This window comes from Oncorhynchus mykiss, chromosome 7 (genome assembly GCF_057628025.1).
Source record: "Oncorhynchus mykiss isolate SJ-2025 chromosome 7, ASM5762802v1, whole genome shotgun sequence".
NCBI classification, from domain to species: domain Eukaryota; kingdom Metazoa; phylum Chordata; class Actinopteri; order Salmoniformes; family Salmonidae; genus Oncorhynchus; species Oncorhynchus mykiss.
This window is the reverse complement of record NC_143028.1, coordinates 14368956-14385973: the sequence shown is the minus strand read 5'-3', so window position 1 is coordinate 14385973 and position 17018 is coordinate 14368956.

The window sequence follows — 17018 nt, the reverse complement described above, 5'->3', positions numbered from 1 at the left end:
GGAAAGACAGGCAGTATCGAAGAGCCCTTACTGCTGCTCGATCATCCTATTTTTCCAACTTAAGTGAGGAAAATAGTTACAATCCAAAATGTATTTTTGATACTGTCGCAAAGCTAACTAAAAAGCAGCATTCCCCAAGTGAGGATGGCTTTCACTTCAGCAGTAATAAATTCATGAACTTCTTTGAGGAAAAGATCATGATTATTAGAAAGCATATTACGGACTCTTCTTTAAATCTGCGTATTCCTTCAAAGCTCAGTTGTCCTGAGTCTGCACAACTCTGCCAGGACCTAGGGTCAAGAGAGAAACTCAAGTGTTTTAGTGCATATCCCTTGACACAATGATGAAAATAATCATGGCCTCTAAACCTTCAAGCAGCATACTGGACCCTATTCCAACGAAACTACTGAAAGAGCTGCAGTAATAAAGCCTCTCTTGAAAAAGCCAAACCTTGACCCAGCAAACATAAAAACCTATCGGCCTGTATTGAATCTTCCATTCCTCTCAAAATGTTTTGAAAAAGCTGCAGCGCAGCAACTCACTGCCTTCCTGAAGACAAACAATGTATAAAAAATGCTTCAGTCTGGTTTTAGACCCTGTCATAGCACTGAGACTGCACTTGTGAAGGTGGTAAATTACCTTTTAATGGCATCAGACCGAGGCTCTGCATCTGTCCTCGTGCTCCTAGACCCTAGTGCTGCTTTTGATACCATCCATCACCACATTCTTTTAGAGAGATTGGAAACCCAAATTGGTCTACATGGACAAGTTCTGGCCTGGTTTAGATCTTATCTGTCGGAAAGATATCAGTTTGTCTCTGTGAATGGTTTGTCCTCTGACAAATCAACTGTAAATTTTGGTGTTCCTCAAGGTTCCGTTTTAGGACCACTATTGTTCTCACTATATATTTGGCCTATTGGGGATTTCATTCGAAAACATAATGTTTACTTTCCCTGCTATGCGGATGACACGAAGCTGTACATTTCAATGAAACATGGTGAAGCCCCAAAAATGCCCTCGCTAGAAGCCTGTGTTTCAGACAAAAGAAAGTGGATGGCTGCAAACGTTCTACTTTTAACCTCGGACAAAACAGAGATGCTTGTTCTAGGTCCCAAGAAACAAAGAGATATTCTGTTGAATCTGACAATTAATCTTAAAGGTTATACAGTCGTCTCAAATAAAACTGTGAAGGACCTCGGCGTTACTCTGGACCCTGATCTCTCTTTTGACGAACATATCAAGACTGTTTCAAGGATCGCTTTTTTCCATCTACGTAACATTGCAAAAATCAGAAACTTCTGTCCAAAAATGATGCAGAAAAATGTATCCATGCTTTTGTTACTTCTAGGTTAGACTACTGCATTGCTCTACTTCCGGCAACCCGGATAAAGCACTAAGTAAACTTCAGTTAGTGCTAAATATGGCTGCTAGAATCCTAACCAGAAGCAAAAATGTTATCATATTACTCCAGTGCTAGCCTCCCTACACTGGCTTCCTGTCAAGGCAAGGGCTGATTTCAAGGTGTTACTGCTAACCTACAAAGCATTACATGGGCTTGCTCCTACCTATCTCTCTGATTTGGTCCTGCTATACATACCTACACGTACGCTACGGTCACAAGACGCAGGCCTCCTAATTGTCCCTAGAATTTCTAAGCAAACAGCTGGAGGCAGGGCTTTCTCCTATAGAGCTCCATTTTTATGAAATGGTCTGCCTACCCATGTGAGAGACGCAAACTCGGTCTCAACCTTTAAGTCTTTACGGAAGACTCATCTCTTCAGTGGGTCATATGATTGTGTGTAGTCTGGCCCAGGAGTGTGAAGGTGAATGGAAAGGCTCTGGAGCAATGAACCGCCCCTGCTGTCTGTGCCTGGCCGGTTCCCCTCTTTCCACTGGGATTCTCTGCCTCTAAACCTATTACAGGGGCTGAGTCACTGGCTTACTGGTGCTCTTTCATGCCGTCCCTAGGAGGGGTGCGTCACTTGAGTGGGTTGAGTCACTGATGTGATCTTCCTGTCTGGGTTGGCGCCCCCCCTTGGGTTGTGCCGTGGCGGAGATCTTTGTTGGCTATACTCGGCCTTGTCTCAGGATGGTAAGTTGGTGGTTGAAGATATCCCTCTAGTGGTGTGGGGGCTGTGCTTTGGCAAAGTGGGTGGGGTTATATCCTTCCTGTTTGGCCCTGTCCGGGGGTATCATCGGATGGGGCCACAGTGTCTCCTGACCCCTCCTGTCTCAGCCTCCAGTATTTATGCTGCAGTACACTCTCACACTCTCTCTCTCTCTCTCTCTCTCTCTCTCTCTCTCTCTCTCTCTCTCTCTCTCTCTCTCTCTCTCTCTCTCTCTCTCTCTCTCTCTCTCTCTCTCTCTCTCTCTCTCTCTCTCTCTCTCTCTCTCTCTCTCTCTCTCTCTCTCTCTCTCTCTCTCTCTCTCTCTCTCTCTCTCTCTCTCTCTCTCTCTCTCTCTCTCTCTCTCTCTCTCTCTCTCTCTCTCTCTCTCTCTCTCTCTCTCTCTCTCTCTCTCTCTCTCTCTCTCTCTCTCTCTCTCTCTCTCTCTCTCTCTCTCTCTCAGAGGACCTGAGCCTCAGGACTACCTGGCATGATGACTCCTTGCTGTCCACCTGGCCGTGCTGCTGCTCCAGTTTCAACTGTTCTGGCCGTGCTGCTATGGAATCGTTAGCTATCATACTCTTATTCCACTGATTTCAAAACTCGATCCTCCATAAAGTGGAGAGCAACACTCATGCAGCTCCACTACACAATACCTTTAAAAAAAAGCCATGTTCGACAGGATTACCAACGCAGACTGCACGCGCAGCTAAGGCCACTCGCTAACAAATAAGCAGTGAACCATATATCCTGGGCCTGCACTGATGCATCTTACAGCGACTCACATGGAAATCGCCTCAGTCGTCCATCTTGGACTGGAACCAAAGAACTCTGATGTTTTCGCTTGGCAGCATCGCAGGGGCATATTTCACTCACTGATGGCGCCAGCTCGCTCTGTTCTATCTCCCTCTCTCTGCCTCTTTCACCCTCTCTCCTCCTTTCTCTCTTTTCTCTCCTCCCCCTCTCTCTTTTTCTCTCTCTCCTGTCTTTTTCTCTCATTCCATCCTGCAGTCACTGACATTGCATAAGGCCTCTCTATTGGAATGTCTTTACATTCATTTTGTTGGAGGGACCACCAACAATCCAGTCTTTCTGGTCTCTTACTCCAGATTGACAGACATCTAATACATCATCTACAACAGAGAGTATTAGAGGTTACAGGAGCCAGAGACATTGACCGACAGCCACACTAACCCCAAGGTTAAGGACGGTGACATAGACCTACTGAAGCATTCAATAACCATATTGAAGATGATCGTAAAGCTCAAATATGTTTCCGCGTTGTTTAATTCAAATCCGAATAAATGTAGACACCAGCATTATCCTCTCATCAGCCCTCTGTCAGCATGTGAGCATGTCATTAAAAACTTGTTAGGGTTGCATTTCTCCTCTGTACTCCTCTCTCTGGGGTATTTAAATGGGTGTTCATTACTAGGGGGTCCTATTTCCCGCCATGCACAATGTGTCCCAGGTGTATACATTTGTGAATGTAAATGTATCTGTAAGTTAATGGTGTGAAGACATGCCCCTTGTGGTCTAAAATTAGGCCTTAGTTTGGAATAACGTACTTTAAAAAAAAATCTCTCAGGGAGTGTGGGGGTGGTAATGTGGACTGTTATATTTGTGTACGATGGTTATATCCATTAGGAAATAAAAACAGTGATGTGGCTTCTGGGATTTAGCCAAAACTCATTCCCCACCATCTGCTCAAATGAAAGCGCACCTTTCTTTGCGTTGGGATGTGTAAGGGTTTTCACGTTTGCTCTAACTGAGCGGAGACTTCAATTCAACGTGTATTCCAAGTAGGTTCAAGGCAATTTCATTGGAATGACGTGGAAACAACATTAATTCAACCAGTGTGTTCCCAGTTGGCGGTAACAAGTTATGCTCAATTGTAAATGAACTAATTATGCATCACTTTGAATGTGACTAATTGTACTCGCCATTATATCGTTTTAGCAGGACTGTGAGAAATTCATGTCAGACAGAGAAAAATTAACATGTAGAATGCAATGCATTCTATTTCACCGACGTTTACTGAGAATGAGAAAATAAGTGTCAACTTCTAAGCACTGAGCTCCTCTATTTCCAACAAAACCTTCCTTTCTCCCTTTCAAAGCACTCACTGACATTATTTATTTTTTAAAACCCTGACCATAAGAGTAGGCGACACACCATGTCACTTGAATGCGTGGGTAAAAATAATTGCTGTAGAGGAAAGTAAAAATATTCAAGCCAGAAGGGGGAACAAATGTCGGCGGCTACATCTTAGTTGAGAGTACATGTGAGTAGCAATCTGTAGTGTGAGTCTGTGGTGAATGCGAGCCAGGGCTAAGAAGTCAATGAGTCGTTTGCGAAATGCCTCCGGGATTCCAAAGTGTGAATGTCACAGGTAATTCTTCCGTCTTCAAGTGATAATGGATTCATCTTTGCCAAGTGGTGTGTTGCGAAGACTATTGTGACCTACATGTCATAATAACTCTCTTGGGAGATCACTAAGAAACATCCTGTTTAGCAGTGTGTTTCCATGTGTTGCCTATACAGTGCCTTCAGAATGTATCCACACCCCTTGACTTTTTCCCATGTTTTGTTGTGTTACAGCCTGAAGTTACAATGGATTAAAATGATATTTATTTTGTCACTGGCCTACACACAATACCCCATCGTGTCAAAGTGGAATTATGTTTTTAGAAATGTTTACAAATTAATAAAAAATGAACAAATTTTATGTTTTGAGTCGATAAGTATTCAACACCTTTGTTATGGCTTAAATAAGTCAAACGTTTAAAAATGTGCTTAACAATTCACATAATAAGTTGCTCTGTGTGCAATAATAGTGTTCCACATGATATTTCAATGACTACCTCATCTAAAACAGTTACAACGTTTAATGGCTGTGATAGGAGAAAACTTAGGATGGATCAACAACATTATAGTTACTGCACAATACTAACCTAAATGACAGAGTGAAAAGAAGGAAGCCTGTACTGAATAAAACATTTTCCAAAACATGCATACTATTTGCAACAAGGCACTAAAGCAATACTGCAAAAATTGTGACAGAGCAATGTACTTTTTGAACACACCCCATTACTGAGTACCACTCTCCATATTTTCAAGCATAGTAGTATGCTTATTTTCAAGCATAGCTGCATAATGATACGTTTATGCTTGAAATTGTTAAGGACCAGGGAGTTTTTCAGGATAAAAAGAAAAGGAACGGAGCCAAGCACAGGCAAAATCCTGGAGGAAAACGACGTTTAGTCTGCTTTCCACCAGACACCGGGATATGAATTCACCTTTCAGCAGGAGAATAGCCTCAAACACAAGACCAAATATACACTGGTGTTGCTTACCAAGAAGACAGCGAATGCTCCTGTGTGGCGAGTTACACTTTTGACTTAAATCTACTTGAAAATCTATGGCAAGACCTGAAAATGGTTGTCTAGCAATTATCAACAACCCGTGCTTAATTTGAGGCGGACCCTGCTTGAATGAATTACTTTGTGTTGGGCTGGCCCGGGTTTATGGTTTGTGCAACAATGTAGCCTGTTGGAGACCAACGTGTGGCTCTTGCTGTGGTGAGAGAGGGATCCGCGACCTGTATCTCTCAGAACTAGAATGAGATTCGCTTTTCTATGATCTCTCTCTGCTAGACATGAGCCTGCAACTCTCATCTTTCCAGTGTTGCACTGCACTTTATTTCCTTATAGAATCATAGCCGGGGGAAGGGTGCTGGAGGAGCCGCAGCACCCCTTGTTAATTGAAATGATATAAACTCAGCAAAAAAAGCAACGTCCCTTTTTCAGAACCCTGTATTTCAAAGATAATTCGTAAAAATCCATATACCTTCACAGATCATCATTGTAAAGGGTTTAAACACTGTTTCCCATGCTTGTTCAATTAACCATAAACTATTAATGAACATGCACCTGTGGAACGGTCAGTAAGACACTAACAGCTTACAGACGGTAGGCAATTAAGGTCACAGTTATGAAAACTTAGGACACTAAAGAGGCCTTTCTACAGACTCTGAAAAACACCAAAAGAAAGATGCCAAAGGTCCCTGCTCATCTGAATGAACTTGCTTGGGCATGCTGCAAGGAGGAATGAGGACTGCAGATGTGGCCAAGGCAATAAATGCAAAGTCCTTACTGTGAGACACCTAAGACAGCGCTACAGGGAGACAGGACAGACAGCTGATCGTCCTCGCAGTGGGAGACCACGTGTAACAACACCTGCACAGGATCGGTACATCCGAACGTCACACCTGCGGGACAGGTAAAGGATGGCTACAACAACTGCCCGAGTTACACCAGGAACGCACAATCCCTCTATCAGTGCTCAGACTGTCCGCAATAGGCTGAGAGAGGCTGGACTGATGGCTTGTAGGCCTGTTGTAAGGCAGGTCCTCACCACACATCACAGGCAACAATGTCCCCTATGGGCACAAACCCACCATTGCTGGACAAGACAGGACTGGCAAAGTGCTCTTCACTGATGAGTCGCGGTTTTGTCTCACCAGGGGTGACAGTCAGATTCGTGTTTATCATTGAAGGAATGAGGCCTGTACACCGAGGCCTGTACTCTGGAGCTTGTTGTCATTGCAGACAATCTCAACGCTGTGCGTTACAGGGAAGACATCATCCTCCCTCATGAGGTACCCGTCCTGCAGGCTCATCCTGACATGACCCTCCAGCATGACAATGCCACCAGCCATACTGCTCGTTCTGTGCGTGATTTCCTGCAAGACAGGAATGTCAATGTTCTGCCATGGCCAGCGAAGAGTCCTGATCTCAATCCCATTGCGCATGTCTGGGACTTGTTGGATCGGAGGGTGAGGGCTAGGGCCATTCCCCCCAGAAATGTCATTGCCAGTTTGGATTTGGCTTCACACCAACCACATCACATGACAAATGTCATTGACAGAAAAAAACTTTAAGTGTTGCATCTCGTTGTGTTGTTGTCCTCCGGTGGCTGAAGTCAGAAAACTCATTTTTCAAACACTCAACAAATTTCTTGTTAACAAACTATTGTTTTGGCAAATTTGTTAGGACTGTCACTACTTCCACCGAAGGTGGCTTCTCTCCCTGTTCGGGCGATGTTCGGCGGTCGTTGTCGCTGGCCTACTAGCTGCCACCGATCCATTTTTGTGTTCGTTTGTGTCTGTCTGTATTGGTTACACCTGTGTCCTATTAGTTGATTTCGGTTGATTTATTTACCTCCGCTGCCTGCTAATCTTTGTGCAGGATTGTTTGCTGTGGTTGTATAGTTAGAGGTACCGTATTTTGTATGTGTTTAGGAGTAGAGGTTTCTTCTCCGTGTGTGACGTTTATTGTCCTGTGTGTGGCGACCTCGTTTGGGCGTATACCCCCCATGTTGTTGTTGAGTTGGGACTTCTAAATAAACTATTGTGCCACTGGGACTTCCTTGCTCTCCTGCTCCTGATTCCTGCCCCTCCCTCCTTGAAGGAGGCATGTAACAAGGACATCTACTTTGTGCATGACACAGATTATTTCACTTACAATTCACTGTATCATCATTCCAGTGGGTCAGAAGTTTACATACACTTTGTTGACTGTGCCTTTAAACAGCTTGGAAAATTCCAGAAAATAATGTCATGTCTTTAGAGCTTCTGATAGGCTAATTGACATAATTTGAGTCAATTGGAGGTGTACCTGTGGATGTATTTCAAGGCCTACCTTTTAACCCAGTGCCTCTTTGCTTGACATCATGGGTTAATCAAAAGCAATTGTAGACCTCCACAAGTCTGGTTCATCCATGGGAGCAATTTCCAAATGGCTGAAGGTACCACCTTCATCTGTACAAACAATAGTACGCAAGTATAAACACCATGGGACCACGCAGCCGTCATATTGCTCATGAAGGAGACGCGTTCTGTCTCCTAGAGATGAACGTACTTTGGTGCGAAAAGTGCAACTTAATCCCAGAACAACAGCAAAGGACCTTGTGAAGATGCTGGAGGAAACGGTTACAAAAGTATTTATGTCCACAGTAAAACGAGTCCTATATCGACATAACCTGAAAGGCAGCTCAGCAAGGAAGATGCCACAGCTCCAAAACCACCATAAAAAACGCCAGACTACAGTTTGCAACTGCACATGGGGACAAAGATCGTACTTTTTGGAGAAATGTTCTCTGGTCTGATGAAACAAAAATAGAACTGACTTTCGTTATGTTTGGAGGAAGTAGGGGGAGGCTTGCAAGCTGAAGAACAGCATCCCAACCGTGAAGCTCGGGGGTGGCAGCATCATGTGGTGGGGGTGCTTTGCTGCAGGAGGGACTGGTGCACTTCACAAAATAGATGGCTTCATGAGGATGGAAAATTATGTGGATATATAGAAGAAACATCTGATGGCATCAGTCAGGAAGTTAAAGCTTGGTCACAAATGGGTCTTCCAAATGGACAATGACCACAAGCGTACTTCCAAAGTTGTGGCAAAATGGCTTAAGGACAACAAAGTCCAGGTATTGGAGTGGCCATCACAAAGCCCTGACCTCAAACCTATAGAACATTTGTGAGCAGAACTGAAAAAGCTTGTGCGAGCAAGGAGGCCTACAAACCTGACTCAGTTACATCAGCTCTGTCAGGAGGAATGGGACAAAATTCACCCAACTTATTGTTGGAAGCTTGCCAAAATCATTCTCTCTACTATTTTTCTGACATTTCACATTCTTAAAATAAAGTGGTGATCCCAACTGACCTAAGACAGGGATATTTTACAGGAATTGTGAATTTTAAATGTACTTGGCTGAGATGTATGTAAACTTCCGACATCAACTGTAGCTAGCTAAAATCATATCTTTCCTAAATTAGCCATGGATGGAAATAGGTATTTAGAATTGTGGCTTGACTGTTGTCCATACTGGTCATTGATTGTAACTGTGATTCTGATCAAACCATACGTTCTGTCACGCCCTGATCTGTTTCACCTGTCCTTGTGATTGTCTCCACCCCCAACAGGTGCCACTTTTTTTCCCTGGTGTATTTATCACTGTATTTCCTGTCTCTCTGTGCCATTTTGTCTTGTATGTTCAAGTCAACCAGTATGTTTATCTCGTGCTCCAGCTTTTCTATTCTCTCTTACTAGTCCTCCCGGTTTTGACTTTTGTCTGTTTTTCTGGACTCCATTCCCGCCTGTCTGATCATTCTGCCTACCCTGACCTCGAGCCTGCATGCCATTCTGTACCTCTGGAACTCTGAACTGGTTTTGACCTTTTGCCTGTTGTCATGACGTTGCCCTCTTTGGGTACAGCAAGCCCCATCCCCCTCTCCCTGCCTCCCCCTTGCCTCCTTCAACTAGGCTGCTGTGGTCAGAGAGAGGTCATATATTCCTGAGGAGAGGATCTCCTCATGGCCTCACAGTATAGAGATAGAGTGAATTTTCATTGAGAACAAAGGAATTTCTTCCACATCACAGAACTTGAGGTCTGAACAACGTTTAAGTTCCGGAGAAGGTATTAAAGATCGGTGATGAATCCAGCTATGAACTGGTCTGTTTGTCACAACTTGGGGAAGCTCATGGGAGACGGTGCGGCCACATTACCATAACGCTGTTTATATAATAGCCTCCGATATAAGGTTTACATCGAATTGTTGTATAAGATGAATGAGTGAGTATGATACTGTTTGTAAAATAGTGTAATGTGATTTTGGACTGTTTCATGAAGGAAACTCCAATTCAAATTTTAGTTGAACTAAATCAGAGGACCGCCCATGAGCCCAGTTAGGGTCAGGCATCCTGGGACAGCCCCTTTTCTGCAATTCCGAATAAAACCCCAATCTTGAGAATTCCTCAAGTAGACCATGTTTCTCTCAATCATGGGAGGACAAAGGTTGCAGACCATTGCTGAATTTTTTTAACCATAACACGTGGTTAAACTCTTAGACTATCAATACCGACGGAATAAGAACAAGTCTTTGATATTAATTTCTAGTCTGCAGCTAGGAATTCGGTATCATTGAACGCGAAGAACGACAACCCCCGAAACATCCATTCTATAACAAATGAATGAATGTCACACTGAACCATCCACTCTAACCACAACAGAGAGAGAGAGAGAGACAGAGAGAGAGACAGAGAGAGAGACAGAGAGAGACGGAGAGAGAGACGGAGAGAGAGACGGAGAGAGAGACGGAGAGAGAGACAGAGAGAGAGACAGAGAGAGAGACAGCGAGAGAGACAGAGAGAGAGAGAGGACGAAAACTCTCCAACAGAAACAAACTTTTCAACAAAGATCCCGACGACACACTGAGCTTAAATATCTATATTGATTGCAATTGTTCCCAAATGAGTGAGCGTTCATGTGCAAAGGATTAGCATTTCAATTGTTATACTAATCAACTTTTTAGTGTCTCATCTCAGTTGACCCCCACTTCCCTTCTTGTCCACCAAGCCGTGATACCGGTTTATCCCACTAGGGAAACTCCGTTATCATTTCCTTGTAACTATCTACTGTTTTTTTATGCATTTCTGTGAATTACTTAGTTAGTAATAAATACATGATTTAAGACAATTGATGTATGGATGACTCATAGTGAAGACTGGGTTCGTGCAGATAACCAACAATTTACGACATTTGGAATGAGACTAACGTGAGGTAAAATAAATATTTCATTAATCAGAAGACTATTGATCAGATATGAAAATATCTGAAAGGTTATATTGGGAAATTAATCTGAATATTTTCCTTGGTGCCCTGACTTCCTAGTTAATTTCGGTTACATGATTAATCAGTTTTATCACGTAATACTAATTACAGAGAATCTTTGATAAAAACGAAGTCCTTAGAGCGGATGTAAAGGTAATGGCGGACTGAACGAAGTTATGTAGAGCACCTCAAGATAAAACGTAATATTCAATATTGGCAAGTTAGACTAAAATATTAGCACTACACAATCTGGTGGGTGATAACCTTCAATCTGGATAATAACACAAAACAAATCTTAAGACTAGAGACATTTATCGACAAATATTACGAAAACAAGCAACACCCAAACATGACGGAGAGTAAGACAGGGGAACCGATTTCAAAACGGAAACGTGACTCTTCTACAGACACAGACGATTTAATAATTTCACCACCGGGAATGGTAAAGGTTGAAACCGATCTGTTAAAATCAATAAATGACAAACTGGGTATACTTGAATTAGTTAGCAAGGATATAAAAGAGTTGAAGGCAAGCCTCAAGATGAGTGATGAAAAAGCTGTGACATTGGAGAAGGAAACACACAAGCTAAAAGGGACAGTCAATAAGATTGAAACCAAAATGAATGAAATTAAAAAGGAGAACACCGTTCTGAGAGAAGCCTTACTGGACATACAAACTAGATCAATGAGGGAGAATCTGGTACTTACATGTATCCAGGAGAAAGAAGGGGAAGTTCCTGAATCTGTAGTTAGAGAGTTCCTCCTTACAACGCTTCAGATCCCACGCGAAGTTATCGACAAAATCCAACTTGAACGTTTACACCGCTTCGGACAGAGAGGCCAAAGGTATGAACGCCCAATCGTTGCTAAATTGGCTTCATTTAAAGATAAAATAATGGTTAAAAGCCTGGGTAAAATACTTTCTGGGACCAAAATTGGCATTAATGATCAGTTTCCGAAGGAAATTGCAGAACGGCGCAAAGTTCTGTATCCAATTTTCAAAGAAAATATATTAAAAGGGAAACGAGTAGCTCTCGTCGTTGATAAACTATATATTGATAACCAGTTGTTCAGAGACTCAAAGACTACTCCATGGTTATTTTAAAAATTGCAAAGTTCTCATAGATGAGGAAAATAAATACAATTCTAGCCCGGTTATGGATTGTAACAATACAATAAAAAATAGAGCTTTTCTATATATCTTCACACATAACTAATTGAACACACAAGCACTAATTCAACATAGTTAAGATAAAAACTAAGTAAACAGGAAGCACAGTATGTGTGGATGGTGTGGTGTATGTTTATTTTGATTTGTTATGTTTGTAAGTTGAGTGAGTGAGTAATGAAATGGTTGCATATCCCAGAGCCAATGTATTGCTGTGGGCCGGGAATGAGAGGGATTTCAATGTTGTTCAGATGATGGATATAATTCATTCTGAAAGTATATGTCTTATTTATTTATTGTCCTATCAAGGTGGAACAGTTTTAAAATAGATGATACATTCGATTTGTCGTTGTCCTATCATGGGGAACTACATTTTTTAAATAAATTATATCTAATTATTGATTTATGATCCTATTTTAATGGTACGGTTCATGACCCTATACCCTAGACACCCACCTGAATGACCCAGGTTCCAAGGAGAAGTCCCTAACTTTTTTATGTGCATGCTGAAAGCGTTCTGTATGAAGCCAAATGATGGTCAGAGACCAAGAGCAGCACTTCCCCCTCAAAATTCTGAGCCTGCTTGGCAGGGTTGGTCCTGCAAAGCCAAAGCCCCGTAAAGGAAGAGCATACTACACAAGGAAATTCTCAAAGCTGCTAATGAGAACCTTGATGACCTTGTACCTAGCAGGGTGGGGATTCCGATGGGGTGCCCCCACCCAGACAGTGGCAGTGCTGGCAACACTAGCTGCAGTAACCCATGGGGAGGGGGTCACACTCGGACATTTAGAGAGGGAGTATATTATTGTGACCCTAGTGGAACAGAATCAAGTCGGACTGCATGGGATGCTTGGGAATATGGTCAATATGGGTAACCGTATTGTGGGTGTTCCAGGGAAAAGGAGGACATTTGACCTCCATCATCTAGGATCTGACAATGGTAAATAAAATCTCTACATTGTTGCCTATTTTTTGTGCGGTCTTGCAGGCCTTCTCGTGCAGCTGCAACTGCAAGTGCATTTGTAAATCAAGACCTTTCTTGAGTTGGGCTCTGGGGTGGTGCAATTGTTGAGTAATTGAGCTTATGGTTGTGTGGTGGTATGGGTTGAGTGTGTGTGGGTGGGTGTATGTGTGTATCCCACAACTGTTGAGAAGGAGTAAAAGATGTTAGGGACAATAGAGGATGATCCACAGCTATATACAATACAAATTGAGGTGAGGGCGATGGAAATGCATTTGTCAGTTAATCTACTTCAATTTGGTAAATGGCACTGTGTGCTCTTTTCAAAGGATGGATCCCAGTCGGTTATGGGTTATGGGATACAGGGGGTCGAGGGTGGTCTGCCGGGCATTGGGATGACAACCCAACTTGGGATGAGGAGGGCTTTTAGCGGGTGGCATAGTAAGGACCAATTGGAGGTTTACTTAGTAGAAATGCAAAGATCATTGTACAGCGATATAGACACTCAATCATCATGTTACTTTTTAATGGTACGTTTACAAACATATATTTTGATAAAAATAATAGAAAGTTGTGTCTCATTATGATAGGTGGTGAAATAAGTATAGCCAGTTACAATTGTAATGGCCTAGCAGATAATAAGAAAAGACAATCAGTTATTTACCTGGCTAAAAGAGAAGGAATAAAATATCTATTGTTTACAGGAAACCCATTCAACAGTTTTAGATGAAGTTTTGTGGAAAAAGAACTTGAGGGGGTGAAATATACTTCTCCCATGGGCAAAGAAATTCAAAAGGGGTGATGGTATTATTTAACAATAATTTTGATCCAAATGTGCAAATTGTCCAAACAGATCCTCAAGGTAGATTATTTTAAATATGTTTTTGGACAATAAACAGATATGGCTTATTAACCTATATGGTCCGAATAATGATGATCCAAGCTTCTTTGAAAATACATATAAGAATTTATCAACTCCTCAAGCAACACTAGACTCTATTATTATGTTGAGAGATTTTAATACGGTCTTAAATACCTCTATGGACAGGAAAGGAAATCACACTACAAACTATCACCCTCAGGCACTTAAGGAAATCATGACTGTCATGGATATATTGGAATTAGTGGATATACGGAGACTTAAATACCCTGACCTAGTGAGATATACTGTACATGGCGGAGGCTTAATCAAGCTAGTCGCCTTGACTACTTTCTTATACCATTCTCTCTGGCACCAAAAGTTTAAAAAGTGTTGATAGGGGACAGAATGTGGTCGGATCATCACATAATTGGCATATATATTACTCTTACAGAATTTCCACATGGGCGAGGATATTGGAAATGTAATCAAAGCCTACTAGATGATAAATTGTTTAGAACAAGGACAGAATCATTTATAACAGACTTTTTCAGACATAACATAGGTACAGCAGATCCCCTTACTGTATGGGACACTTTTAAATGTGCCTTTAGAGGCAATGCAATTCAGTACTCATCTATAAAACAAAAGCAATTTAGATCAATTTAGCAATTTAGAGTCCATATTAACAAAGGAAATTGAAGGACTAACAGTACAGTTAGATAGCAATAAAAACGGTACTATATAGGCACAGAATAAGTTAGAGGAAAACCAAAAGAAATGGAGTGTCACAGCTGTCGTCTGGAGATAGAGAGGAGGACCAAGATACGGCGTGGTAAGTGTTCGTCATTTTAATGGAAAAACGGAACACTACATAACAACAACGTGACAACCGTGAAGCTAATGCATAATCGTGCTGACACAAACACTACACATAGACAATCACCCACAATGACAAAACAGGCTACCTAAATATGGTTCCCAATCAGAGACAATGACTAACACCTGCCTCTGATTGAGAATCATATCAGGCCAAACACAGAAACAGACAAACTAGACAAACAACATAGAATGCCCACTCAAATCACACCCTGACCAAACAAAACCTATAAACATACAAAGCAAACTATGGTCAGGGTGTGACATGGAGGAACTTATTTTCCACCATAATTTGCAAATAAATTCATTAAAAATCCTACAATGTGATTTTCTGGATTTTTTTTCTAATTTTGTCTGTCATAGTTGAAGTGTAGCTATGAAAATTACAGGTCTCTCTCATCTTTTTAAGTGGGAGAACTTGCACAATTGGTGGCTGACAAAATACTTTTTTGCCCCACTGTATGTGTATGTGTATGTGTATATGTATGCATACGTGTATGGATATATATGTTTACCCCAAAAATATGGGGGATTGGAAATGATGCAGACAATTACATTGGAAGCAACATTCTTTCCGCAACATTAAGCTGATCCTCCCTCTAAAATTAATAAATAAAATAAAAATAAAAATAAATAAAAACGAAATCTTCAATTTAATGATAGTAAAGACACGACACTGTCCACGACCATTCTCTTGCATACCCCTTTTGGATTGTTAATTAACATCTTGGACTCTAACCATCTGCCTCCTGTGTCTGCATCTGTGTCTCGCATTGTGCCCTTATAGTACAAACTGGCCATGACAGACACAGCAGACCTGGACCAGCTCCGCCATGCTGTCTCCCTGCAGGGAGCCGCCATTGGGAGGCATGAGGAGCTACTTCAGGACCTACTGGAAGGGCTTCATTCCCTGACAGAACACCACGGCAAGGGGTTTAAGGCTATTATGGAGCAAATCAGGGAGTTAGCTCATAGGCAGCCTACCACTTCTGAGAGCCCCAGACAACTCAAACTTTTCCCCTGTGAGTGGTGAGGTTGTGTAGTCTACCCCGGCTCCACGAGAACCCCGCTTACCTCCTCCGGAGCGATACTCTGGGGATCCTGGTACCTGGTGGGGTTTTATTTCTCAATGCACCCTTATTTTTGAGCTATATCCATCTTCATTTCCTTCGGACCGATCTAAGATAGCATATATTATTATGCTAATGTCGGGAAGGGCACTCTCCTGGGCGACGGCTGTTTTGGAGTAACAATCTGACATTTGTCGTCATCTGGAGGACTTGATGGCAGAGGTGAGAAAGGTTTTCGATTCTCTGGTATCCAGGAGATAGGCGGCCCATAAACTGCTGGATTTACGTCAAAATTATCGTAGTGTGGCAGACTATGCTGTTGACTTTTACACGCTGACCACCGAAAGTGCCTGGAATCCGGAGTTCCTTTTTGATACCTTCCTTCATGGACAATCTGAGGAGATAAAGGATGAGCTAGCCATTCAGGAATTGCCGGTGGACCTCAATTCCCTCATCGCCCTCACCATTAAAATTGATGGGCGGCTAAGGGAACGCAGGAGTGAGAGGAGGTCTGACCTCGGTCACACTCGTTCATCCGCAGTGGCTCGCTCACCTTCGAAGGAATCCGGATGTCCCCGAAGGCTATTTTTACGAGAGGATCCGAAGCCACCCGAGCTCCCTCGAGAATCATCAGCGACAGGTGAGTCAGATACTCCGGAACCTATGCAACTGGGCAGAGCTAGATTTTCGCCTAAGGAACCTTCACATAGGCTGAGTTCTAACAGCTTTCTGTACTGTGGGGCAAGAGACCTATCACTATAGTAGGCACAAGTACTCTGGTGAGCCAGACTGTGAATCTTCTTAATCCCATTAACCATACTCCTTCCTTGTTATACTGTTGTGGGGAGACCAGTTTAAATCTCTACGGGTGCTCATTGACTCTGGGGCAGATGAGAGTTTTATGGATGCTACTCTAGTTTCTGAATTACGTATTCCCACTCAGTTTCTCTCTGTTCCCATGGATGCTGGAGTACTGGATGGACGCTCCATTGGTAGAGTAACCCACATTACTGTTCCTGTTAATCTACGGGTTTCAGGAAATCACAGTGAGGCAATACAGCTACATCTAATTGAGTCTCCCCATGTTCCAGTTGTTTTGGGATTTTCTTTGTTTAAGAAACACAACCCCATTATTGATTAGACCACAAGTTCAAACCTGAGTTTGAGTCCGTTTTGCCATTCCCATTGCCTCAAAGCAGCCTTCCCTGAGACAGCCTCCTCAGGACTTATGTCAAGTCTCGGATTTCTCTACCATCCCCACAGAGTAGCACAATCTCCTGGAGGTTTTCAGCAAGGCACAGGC